At 38.5% G+C, this 13,021-nt stretch overlaps 1 pseudogene; it reads left to right on the forward strand.

Moving 5' to 3' along the window:
* The first annotated feature begins 561 nt into the window (after nt 1–561).
* LOC133750868 (glutamate receptor ionotropic, NMDA 2B-like) lies at nt 562–12,807 on the forward strand (annotated as a pseudogene).
* Nucleotides 12,808–13,021: the final 214 nt, after the last annotated feature.

The raw sequence follows: 13,021 nt of genomic DNA on the forward strand, positions 1-13,021 counted from the left end.
TTTGTGTTTCGGTGTGGGTGCAAACTGATGAAATCTTTACTTAATATATACTAAATTGATCTCTTTGGATGGGTGCAGCTTGCTGGCCATTGAGGTCATCTGGGGAGTAAACCAGTAGATGGAAGACCTATCTCTCTCTCTGCCTCTGCCTTTCTGTAACTCTGCCTTTCAGATAAAGAAATAAATCTTTTAAAAAAAAAGTGAAGGAGAAATAATTTTTTTCCAGCATGTAGAAAACAGAGAATTCACCATGACCAGATCAGATTTACAACAAATTCTGAAGGGCCTACTGAGTTAGACATAAACATCAAAACACATTACACCACCAAATTCACTAACAGAACAGGTAGGATTATTATCCAATCAACTAAATGACAGGTCTCACTTCTTATCTATCAATTCTACCCTTAGATGTAAATGGATCAGCCAACCAAAAGACTTAGGTTGACTGAATGGATAAAAAACATAACCCTGGCTCTGTCTTCATGGCGTGATGTCCTATACTGCCTTGGAATTCCACCAGGAAGAAGGTCATCACCAGATGGAGATGAGAAGTTAAAGATGAAGCCCAGAGCAGAGTGCTGTTCTCTCAAGTTCTGGTTGGTGTTGGCTGTCCTGGTCATGTCAGGCAGCAGAGCTCGCTCTCAGAAGAGCCCCCCCCAGCATTGGCATTACTGTCATCCTTGTGGGCACTTCAGATGAAGTGGCCATCAAGGATGCCCACGAGAAAGATGACTTCCACCATCTCTCCATGGTGCCTCGTGTGGAGCTGGTAGCCATGAATGAGACTGACCCTTAAGAGCATCATTACCCGCATCTATGATCTCATGTCTGACCTGAAGATCCAGTGGGTGGTGTTTGCTGATGACACAGACCAGGAAGCCATCGCTCAGATCCTGGATTTCATTTCAGCACAGACTCTCACCCCATCCTGGGCATACACAGGGGCTCCTCTATGATAATGGCAGACAGGGATGAATCCTCCATGTTCTTCCAGTTTGGCCCATCCATTGAACAGCAGGCTTCTGTGATGCTCAACATCATGGAAGAATATGACTGGTACATCTTTTCTATCGTCACCACCTATTTCCCTGGCTACCAGGACTTTGTAAACAAGATCTGCAGCACCATCGAGAACAGCTTCATGAGCTGGGAGTTGGAGGAAGTCCTCCTACTGGATATGTCCCTGGATGTGGAGATTCTAAGATCCAGAATCAGCTCAAGAAACTCCAAAGTCCCATCCTTCTTCTTTTTTTGTACCAAGGAAGAAGCCACCTACATCTTCGAAGTGGCAAACTTAGTAGGGCTGAAGGGCTATGGCTACACATGGATTGTGCCTAGTCTGGTGGCAGGATATACAGATACTGTGCCCTCAGAGTTCCCCACTGGGCTCATTTCTGTATCGTACGATGAGTGGAACTGTGGTCTGCCTGCCAGAGTGAGAGATGGGATTGCCATCATCACCACTGCTGCTTCTGACATGTTGTCTGAACACAGCTTCATCCCTGAGCCCAAAAGCAGTTGCTATAACACCCATGAGAAGAGAATCTACCAGTCCAATATGCTAAACAGGTATCTGATCAATGTCACTTTTGAGGGGAGAAATCTGTTTTTCAGTGAAGATGGCTACCAGATGCATCCAAAACTGGTGATAATCCTTCTGAACAAGGAGAGGAAGTGGGAGAGGGCAGAGTAGACAGTGAGAGAGAGAGAGAGACAGAGAGAAAGGTCTTCTTTTCTGTTGGTTCACCCCCCAATGGCCACTGCAGCCGGCGTGCTGCGGCCGGCACACTATGCTGATCCGAAGCCAGGAGCCAGGAGCTTCTCCTGGTCTCCCGTGCGGGTGCAGGGCCCAAGGGCCTAGGCCATCCTCCACTGCCTTCCCGGGCCACAGCAGAGAGCTGGACTTGAAGAGGGGCAACCGGGAAAGAATCCGGTGCCCCAACTGGGACTAGAACCCGGGGTGCCGGCGTCACAGGCGGAGGATTAGCCTATTGAGCCATGGTGCTGGCCCACTGTTCCCTTAATCTTTGATCTGAGCTTTTCCTTGGAAGCAAAGTTTAAAAGCCAAGAAGCACCATATCTTTTTTTTTTTTTTTTGACAGGCAGAGTGGACAGTGAGAGAGAGACAGAGAGAAAGGTCTTCCTTTTGCCGTTGGTTCACCCTCCAATGGCCGCCGCGGTAGGCGCGCTGCGGCCGGCGCGCCACGCCGATCCGATGGCAGGAGCCAGGTGCTTCTCCTGGTCTCCCATGGGGTGCAGGGCCCAAGCACTTGGGCCATCCTCCACTGCACTCCCTGGCCACAGCAGAGAGCTGGCCTGGAAGAGGGGCAACCGGGACAGGATCGGTGCCCCGACCGGGACTAGAACCCGGTGTGCCGGCGCCACAAGGCAGAGGATTAGCCTAGTGAGCCGCAGCGCCGGCAAGAAGCACCATATCTTGTTCTATGCCTGGAACAATGATTAACCAAAGAAGTGTAATATGATGTTGCACCCACTTTTTGCTGCTTCAATTTCTTCATCTATGAAGTAAGGATACTAACAGCACCTACCTCAAGTTGTTGCTGTAAAGTCAACTAAGTTTTAATCTATGTAAAATGCTTACCACAGTGTCTGATAGGCAGCAAGTTTTAGGCACATGTTCACTATTATTTTACTTGAAAAGATTTTAAACCAATGATAATATAATTGGAATTATATTCCAGAAAACAAGAATATAGAGAAAATGATCACATGTACCCACAAAAATGCATGTAGAACTAGGTTAGATTTTTGTCTTAGCCATTGCAAAGAGAGAACTAAGAACATAGCACATGGAATCCTTGATGTACTTGGTGATTGGCTGGCAATGGGGAAGCTTCCTTCATTCATTCTAAAATGACTTTTTGTACTGGGATTTTAAAACATTGAGTCTTTATTTACAATAAAGTAATAGCAAAGTTCACAACATAGTACAGAAGTCCATGCTGGGCACAACATTCAGATAATCAGGGAATTAGAACTGCCTTAGCTTAGGTTTCGCTCATTGTGGGTTCTCAGTGATCATTAAATAACAACCCAACACATTAAGCAATAATAATGGTTTATGAAAGCTTGCAGTGTGTCTTTGCTCTATTTGCTCTGCCTGGGTTTCATTTCACTGTAATAAACTACCACTCTGTGGTTGAAAAAAAAAAAAAAACATAACCCCACAATATGCTGCGTACAAGAAGCTCACTTCACAATGATACACAAAGTCTGAAAGTGAAGGGTTGGAAAAAGATATACCAGGCAAATAGAAACCAAAAGTGAACAGGCATATCTATCTTGATACTTGATATCAGATAAAAGGGATGTTAAATCAAAAATTGTGAAAAAAAAATAAATAAAGGGGGGGGGTTGGGAGAGAGATAAATAAGGACATTATATTTTGATAAAAGATTCTACTTAGCAAGAGGACATAACAATCATAAATGGATCCAACACTAGAACACTAAGATATATACAGAAAATACTATTACACTTAAAGGGAGGGATAGTCTTCAATATAATAATAGTGGGTGACTTCATAATATCCACATAAAAATCAAATATTTGGGAATAAATTTAACTAAAAGAAGTTAAAGATTGCTACAATGCAAATTATTGGACCTTAATAAAAGAAATCATTAAGGACACAAAAAATGGAAAGATGTTCCTTACCCATGGATCAGGAGAATCAATATCATCAAAATGTCTATACCACCTAATCTACTGATTCAAAGCAATCACTATCAAAATGCCAATGACATTTTTTACAGAAATAGGAAAAGCAATCCTAAAGATCATATGGAACCACAAAAGACCCCAACTAGCAAAAGCAATCCTGAATAAGAAAAATCAAGCTGGAGGCATCTCAGTACCTAACTTCAATGCATACCACAAAGCTATAGTAATTAAATCAGCATGATATTGGGATTAAAAGCAATACATTGGGGCTGGTGCTGTGGCATAGCAGGTAAATCTGCCGCTTGCAGTGCCAGTATCCCATATGGCACCAGTTCGAATCACAGCTGCTCCACTTCCCATCCAGCTCTCTGGCATAGCCTGGGAAAGCAGTAGAAAATGGCCAAATCCTTGGGCCCTTGCACCCACATGAGAGACCAAGAAGACTCTCCTGGCTCCTGGCTTTGGATTTGCACAGCTATGGCCATTGCGGTCATCTGGGGAGTGAAGCAGCAGATGGAAGATCTCTCTCTCTCTTTCTCTCTCTCTCTCTCTCATTCACTCACTCTGTTACTCTGCCTTTCGAATAAATAAATAAATCTTTAAAAAAAATTACACAGATCAGTGGAACAGAATAGAGAGCCTAGAAATTAATCCACAAACATAAAGCCAATTGATTGTTGACAAAAATGCTCAGACCATACAGTGGAGTAAAGATAATTTTTTTTAAGAAATGGTGCTGGCAAAACTGAATTTATATGTGTAGAAATATTAGATCCAAAAAAAAAAAAAGAAATCATGATGCACAAAAATCAACTCAAGATGGATATAAGACCTAAATTTAAGACCTGAGCCTCTGAAGTTTCTGGAAGAAAATGTAGGGAAAACACTACAAACATTGGTGTAGGGAACAACTTCTTGGACCAGACACCCAAAACACAGGCAATAAAAGCAACTGAACAAATGGGATTACATCAAACTCAGAAGTTTTGCACAGCAAAAGAAATGACCAATGGAGTGAAGAGACTTACAACAAAATGGAGAAAAATATTTGCAAACCATCTATCTGTCCCACTCTTGGGGTACCCAAAAGGCTTGAACACAGTGTATCAGAGATATCTGCACCACCATGTTTATAGCAGCACTGTTCACAATAGCAAAAATTGGAATAAACCAAGGTGTCCATCATCAGATGAATGGATAAAGATAATGTGGTATATACACACAGTGGAATACTATTCAGCTATAAAAAAGAATGACATTCTACCTTTTTTTTTTTAAGATTGATTTATTTATTTGAAAGGCAGAGTTACAAAGAGGCAGAAAAGAGAAGGGAGAGGAGTGAGGGGAGGAAATGAGTGCTCTCTCTTTCTCTTAGTTCACTCCCCAAATGGCTGCAATGGCCAGAGCTGGGCTGATCTTAAGCCAGGAATCAAGAGCTTCTTTTGGGTCTCCCACGTGGGTTCAGGGGCCCAAGGGCTTGGGCCATCTTCTGTTGCTTCCCCAGGTGCATTAGCAGGGAGCTGGATGGGAAGTGGAGCAGTTGTGATTTTAACTGGTGCCATATGGGATGCCGGTACTGCAGGTGGCAGCTTTACCTGCCACACCATGGCTCTGGCCCCCAAATTCTACCATTTGCAGCAATATAAACCCAACTGGAGGACACCATGTTGAATGAAGTAAGCTGGACACAGAAAGACAAAACCACTTATTCTCCCTAATATGTGTAGGCTGGAATTTTTTTAAAAATCAAAAAGGAAAGAAAAAAATAAAAAAACAATTGTAAGTTGATTTAAGAATCTACCTCAGAAAATTATACCCAAAATTAGGAACAGGAAAGAAATCAGAAATTGAATAAACAGAAAAACATTCTAAAGGATAAACAGCACCTTAACCTGATTCTTTGAAATGCTAACAAAGTACTTAAATTAGTAGTGAGAATGGTTAAGAAATGAGAGAAAGAATGAATAAGCAATATCACAAATGAAAATAGGACATCACCTAAGGTTTTCAAAGCATTGATATTAATAGTAAGATGATATCATGAGTCACTTTGTGCTGTTAAGATAAAAAATTTAGATGAAAGGAACAGAGCCCCACCAAAATTAAATATAACTTCTGAAGTTGACACAGGAAGAAATAGCAACTCTGATTCCACAATTTTCAATTCATGTACTGAATTTACAGTTTAAACATTTGTCCCTCTCCCTCTAAAAATCCTGTTCCAATTGACTTTATTGATTTACTCTACATATCACTTCTAAGAAATAACATATATTTTACACAAAGTTCTTCAAAGAATTAAAATGAAGGTGAGTCTAATTTTGGTACAGGCCAACTTTGCTCTAAAGTATAGATATTTTGAAAAATTATTTCTATATTAAAAACCTGAATATGGATGTTTATAGCATATTTACTCATAATTGCCACACTTAGAAGCAACCAAATGGTAGTTCAGAGATGCATGTGTAAACTGTGGTTCATCCAGACAATGAAATATTAATCATTAATGACCCCAAAACTGACCTATGGTCAGTGAAATTCTGATAAAAACCAAATAAAATGTTGTATCTGTGTAAAATATTAAAAGGATTCTAAAATTCATATTGAAATGCAAATAGCTAAATATGGTTTGGATGCTCTTAAAGAAAAAAGTAAAAGGAACTTTATCTAAAGAAAATTTAGTACATTTACATAATTAAGATACTATAGAATCAACACAAAGCTATGCAAATAGACAAGAATATAGACATAAAGTGTTCTGCAGAGCCCTAAAAAAGTAGAATCTTTTCAACAGATTATTCTGGGGCAATTGGATATCCACCTGGAAAAAATATGAACCCTACTCTTACATTGTACAATAGAAACACACAAAATCAATCTCAGCTGGGTTATAGATCTAAATGTAAAAATAACCCAGTAACATTTCTAGCATGAGTCTGATACAGTAGCTAGCAACCATCTGTGATAAGTTGAATTTAAATTATTTTAAATGAAATTCATAGTCCATTTCCTCAGACACACTAGGCACATTTCAAATGCTCAGTAGCACTTGGAAATAGCATTTGACATATCAGATGTTAAACATTTCCATCATTATAGAAAGTCCTTAGATCTGTTGATGATCTCAGTATTGGAAAGATTATTTAAAAAGAACACACACACACACAAACACACACACACAAACGAACCATAAAGAAAAAGACTGGTCCATTTAAATGTACTAAATATATATTGGTCTGAGGCCAGCACTGTGGCATAGTAGGTTAAGCCTCTACCTGCAGCACCATCATCCCATATGGGCACCAGTTCAAAACCCAGCTGCTCCACTTCTGATCCAGCTCCCTGTTAATGTGGCTGGGAAAGCAATGGAAGATGACCCTAGTGTTTTGGCCCCTGCATCCACATGGGAGACCTGGAGAAAGCTCCTGGCTCCCGGCTTCAGTTTGACCAAACCCTGGTAGTTGTAGCTGTTCAGTGAATGAAACAGTGAAGGGAAGATTTCTCTCTCTCTGCCTCTGCTTCTCCCTCTTTGCAACTCCACTTTCAAACAAATAAATAAACCTTTTTTTTTTTTAAATAAGATGATGTTCTACTCATCAAAAGGCATTAAGAGACTGAAATAGCAAGCTTTAGATGGGAACAAGTTTTTCTAGCAATCTATGACTTACATCTAATGTATGCATTAAACTCATAGATTTAAGAGACAATTCAGTGGTAAAATAAAGAGATGACCCAGTAGTGAAATGGGCAAGAGATTCAACAACTTAATTTTTAGTAGTCAAGGAAATGAATTTTAAACTATGAGGTACTTCTATCCTACATATTCACCATAGCAACTAAATTTAAGGAGACTGAAAATACTAAATATTGATGTGAAGAAAGAACGATGCAAGTGAGGGCTCATATACTGCTGAGCTTGCATATTGGAATGCTCACGTTAGAAAGTTGTTAGGCAGTAGCAAATTTGGACTGGATCTCCAAGTGCTAAAACTAGTAATTTCACTCCTAGTTATGGACCCAATAGAAATGCATGCTTAGTACATATGAAAATATTCACAGCAGTAGTATTATTCATAGTAGTCCAAACTGGAAACAACTCAAATGGTCATCAGTCAGTAGAATGGAAAAACTGTTATATTTTCATAGAACAGAAAAATATGCAGCATTGATAATAAGTAAAATAAAACCATGTGGAGTCATTTCAGAAACAATTTTAAGAAAAAGAAGTGAACACAAGAAGATGTATACAATATGTTTTCTTTTTCATATAGCATTATTTAAATGAGCATAAAAAGAATGCTAGCAGTCAACATGATGGTTTCCTTTGGTAGAAGGAAAAAAATGTTGGAAAGGGAACTAGAAAGGAGCTTCTGGGATGCTGGCTATCTTCTCTACTTATTGGCCTTGGTTTTTACGGGGTATTTGCTTTGTTATAAATGCATTACATATGTTTTGTGTGCTTTTTATATGTGTGTTCCACTCTGATTACAAGGTTTAAAATGTTTTTTCTTTAAAATAAACCTACAGGACAAAACTTTTTATGGAAATTTCCCTCTGAAATAGGACAAGACAGTAACTTTCAACTTTTAAAAATAAAATGAAGGGCCTCGATGAGTAAAAGTGTTGCTCTAGTTAAAGTAAAAATGTGACAGAGTCTAGTCCTACCTGTTTAGCTTCTCTCTGCCTTATAGACCATTCCCATCTCACAAATCAGGCATATCTGAAGAGTCTTCGATTTTCTTGGAAGGAAGTTTAGAAAGCACTGAAATAGGATTCATTTTTTATTTATTTATTTTTGACAGGCAGAGTGGACAGTGAGAGAGAGAGAGAGAGAGAGACAGAGAGACAGAGAAAGGTCTTCCTTTGCCATTGGTTCACCCCCCAATGGCCGCTGCGGCCGGCGCATCGCGCTGATCTGAAGCCAGGAGTCAGGTGCTTCTCCTGGTCTCCCATGCGGGTGCAGGGCCCAAGCACTTGGGCCATCCTCCACTGCACTCCCGGGCCATAGCAGAGAGCTGGCCTGGAAGAGGGGCAACCGGGACAGAATCCGGCGCCCCAACCAGGACTAGAACCTGAGGTGCTGGTGCCGCAGGCGGAAGATTAGCCTAGTGAGCTTCAACGCTGGCCCAGGATTCATTCTTTATAGAGATATTTGAGACCTTATTTCAAGGGATGTAGAAGATACAGCATGGACTGAGATTGTGGCAGTGTGGCTTCAACTGCTCTTTCAGTGTCAGCATCCCATATGGAAGGCTGGTTCAAGGCCCAGCTGCTCTGATTCCAATCCAGCTTCCTGCTAATGTGCCTGAGAAAGTAGCAGAATATGGCCCAATAGGGAATTCTAGGCTCCTGGCTACAGCCTGTGTCATTGCAGCCATCTGCAGACTGAGTCAGTGGATAGAAGGCACCACCACCATTCGCCCTACCCTGCCAACTAAATAACTCACTCGTTGTTGCTCTCTCTCTCCCTCTCATTCTGTTATTCTGCCTTTTAAATAAATGATCATTTTTTAGAAAGTTATAACAGTGAACAAAGTGAAACCCTTCCTCTTATGGGGTTACATGCTGTTAACTGGTACACCATTATGGAAGACAGCATGGAGATTTCTCAGAAACCTGAAAATTAATCTACCATATGACCCAGTCATTCCATCCCTGGGAATTTAACCAAAGGAAATGAAACCAGCATATGAAAGAGTTACCTATATCCTCATGTTTATAGCAGTTCAACTCACAATAGCTAAGATATGAAATCAACCCAAATATCCATCAACTGACAACTAGATAAAGAAAACATAGTATATATACATGATACAATACTACTCAGCCACAAAAAAAAGAATGCAACCTGTCTTCCACAACAAAATGGATGCATTTAGAGACGATTATGCTCAGTGAAATAAACCATTCCTAGAAAGAAATATATCATATATTTTCTCTGATCCATGGTAAGTAACATATAGAATACAAAAAAGTATAATGTAAATGAGTAAAATTTACATCTTGAGACCTGATTACTATTTATATCCCTGTCTACACTCCTGAGGAACAGTGGTCTTTACTTACTACTTACTGAATTCTTTCTTTAGTGAAGGATTAAGCTACGATTATAAAGTAAATTGAAAGTATGTTATCACAAAACTTGTAAGAAAAATAAGAAAAGAAGGTGGAGGGAGGGTGGGAAGTATCATAACATTCTTAAAATTGTATATATGAAATACATGAAATCTACTCCCTTTCTATAAATTTGAAAAAAAGAAATGGGGAAATAGTAACCATCTGATGTGATAGATTTACTAATTTGAGTGTGGTGAATATTTAACATGTATTACTAACAAAAAATCACATTGTGAATTTAAATAAATACTGTTTTATTTGTCAACTATTATTACACTTACAAAAGGCCTAGAAGCAATGTCAAATATCATTAAATAAACCTGGAAATTTATTTAAAATAGAAATGTGAAAAATCAATTCCATGCTTCCTTACTTTGTTAAAAGGAAGTTTAGTTGATAGAGAATTAGGGCTTTGAAAGGAAGGTAAGGAAAGACAATTTACATCCATAGAAGAAATTTTGACATGACATTAGCCTGATATGACACTTTCCAGAAGGTATTTATAACACAAATCTCTTTATAAGTAGTTCATTCATTCCACATGATTTGGGATCCTACCATATGCCTGATAGCATACAAAGCTTTGGATATACACAATAACACAATATAAGGATGTTCCTATATTCAACAAGCTTGCAGTTTGGAAAGTAGGACATACATTAAACAAAATACTTAAACTAGCGATGGATTAAAGGACAGAACCAGGATTAAATACCGTGCTTCTTCTTACCAGATGACAACCAGAGTTGATCATGATATTGTCTGACAACATTATGAAATACCTAAAGTCAGTAAATTCTAATATGCTTCATTTTTTCAACCAGTTTTACTTAAGACAGCTTTTTAAAATCCTTAAGCTATTCCAGAAATAGAGGTAAGACCTAGGTAGACATATATGGTTAAGAAAACTTTGAGGAATTCAGATGAGCAGCCAACACTGAGAAACATTGATTTATGTGGAATTTTACTTCATATGTTTTAAATTTCTCTTATATTAACTTCTAAAACTATTTTCCAGCTTATTTAATATCTAATGACCTTCTAACCCATATGCCTCATCAGCCACAGAAAAGATGTATGCTTCTTTACCACGTGCAAAGTTTCAAGGTGGACACATGTTCTGAGCTAAGTAGCTAGAATATAAAGCTGACTATATCAGATGGTGGCAAAAATAGGGGGCAAGCTGTTTATGTAATATTTGTTTTAATTATTTTAAGTGTTTATTTATTTGAAAGGTAGAGTGTCAGGGAGAGATAGAAATCTTCTTTTTACTGGTTCAGTCCCCAAATGCCTATATAACTAGGACTGGGCCAGGCCAAAGCCAGGGGCCAAGAGCTCTTCCAGATCTACCATGTGAGTGGAAAGAACTCAAGTATTTGGGTCATCATCTGCTGCTTTCCAAGTGTATTAGCAGGAAGGCAGATCAGAAGTGGGGGCAGAACTCAATCTGAGGAATTCCAGTATGGGATACAGGTGTCCCAATTAGGAGGTTAACCCACTGCACCAAAAGACCCACCCCTATTTTAGCTATATTTTAACTCTTCACCTCAAACTTCGATGCAATTCAATGTGAAGCTAAATAAGAGTTGCATTATCCAAGTGTCACATCAGTGAAGTTAAGTGTCACACTCCCCTGTAGTTTTAGGTTAATGTTTCTACTTAAAATATTAAACTAGTCCATTACTATTCTTTTTGTATCACTGGATTCATCTAATGTGCTTGGATAGGGTCAGGTATTAGAATTCAGAGAACCATTCCAAACACTGTGAAAAGAATATAAAATGTCTTATTATCAGATAGACAAAGAAAAAAAACAAACATACTAAGGGTTTTCTAAAGTTTTTCTCAGTTGCTTTCCTCTTTGACTTTAAAGCCATCTTTTTTTTTTTTTTTAAGGGAAAAGGTTTATTAGGGGAAACCTGACAGATCAGAGAAAAGAGAGGAGAGCATAAGAGAGAGAACAAGAGAAAGATCAAAAGACAGAGAGAGAGAGATCAGGAAATTTAAAGAAAGATATGTGTTAGGGAACAGGTGCCTTTAAAACTATGCCAGGGGGCAGGCAGGGGAGTAGGAGCAGCAAATCCCATTAAGATGGGGGTGGGGCTGACACCAGTGGTTGGGCCATGTGACCACCTGATAAAGCCATCTTATTAGGACTTGGAAATTGATCTGCTGACCACCAAAACCAAAGGCAAGCCATCTAACTCCAAGCATAATGATCTCCAATTTTAGCACAAGCATTTGTTTCTCATGTGTGAGTTTTATAATTCCTTTTCTAACAGATTCTTCTTGCACTTTTTTATTTTTTAAAAAATATTCCAAATAATATAAAAAAGTACAAGTAGTTCATTAAGGATACATAGATTTAACAATTTTTAATATTTTTCCATATTTACATCATATGTAAATGTTACAATTATTTATGCGTATACAGACATACACTATTGTAAGGAGGGTGGGAGTTTTAGTATAACTACAATCAAGACAAAGATCATAAAATGGGGAGAGAAGAGTATATTAGATGTGATTTAATGATGACATTTATAAATATCTTATAATAATGATAATTCAGTAAATAAATTCATAAATATCTATATAGTAAATAATATGGCATCCACAATTTTCATTATATATGGTGGTAAGTTGTTATTTATCTATATCCTATACATAAATATTATACTATATTATGTGTAACTAAATATTTAACTCCATATTATATATATATTTAAATAGAAACTTCATGTTTGGGGAAAAAAAGCATGTAGTATGAAGATGAAGTCCTGCCACTTTGCTCTTATGTTTTCTAAGTGTTTTGTTTTGTTTTCCCTTAGGATTCTCCACAAAGCGGCAGTTCTTGCCATGGTGCAAGATTCTGAACTCACAAGTAGATTATTCAAAATGACCCCTTATCTTGTGTTAACTGCTCAAATATCAAACCACAAGGAGAAGGATTGTCTGCAAAGCAGAAGACACTCAAAGGGATTCCTCATGAGTGAAAAGTAACAGTGAACTTACTAATAAGGGAGTGATTTCTCAGCATTTAGAAAGAAACAAACCAAAGATACATCATTCACAAAAACTACTTTGCCTACTTGTTCGCCAGAGTTAAGAAATGCAGAACATTGATAGCTGATTGAACTAATTATATAGCATCTACTCTGTGCCAGGCCCTGTGTTAGGACCAGAGCTTACAAGAGAGTGTGAGAGAAGCAAGAAC

This window comes from Lepus europaeus, chromosome 2 (assembly GCF_033115175.1).
Source record: "Lepus europaeus isolate LE1 chromosome 2, mLepTim1.pri, whole genome shotgun sequence".
In the NCBI taxonomy this organism is placed as follows: domain Eukaryota; kingdom Metazoa; phylum Chordata; class Mammalia; order Lagomorpha; family Leporidae; genus Lepus; species Lepus europaeus.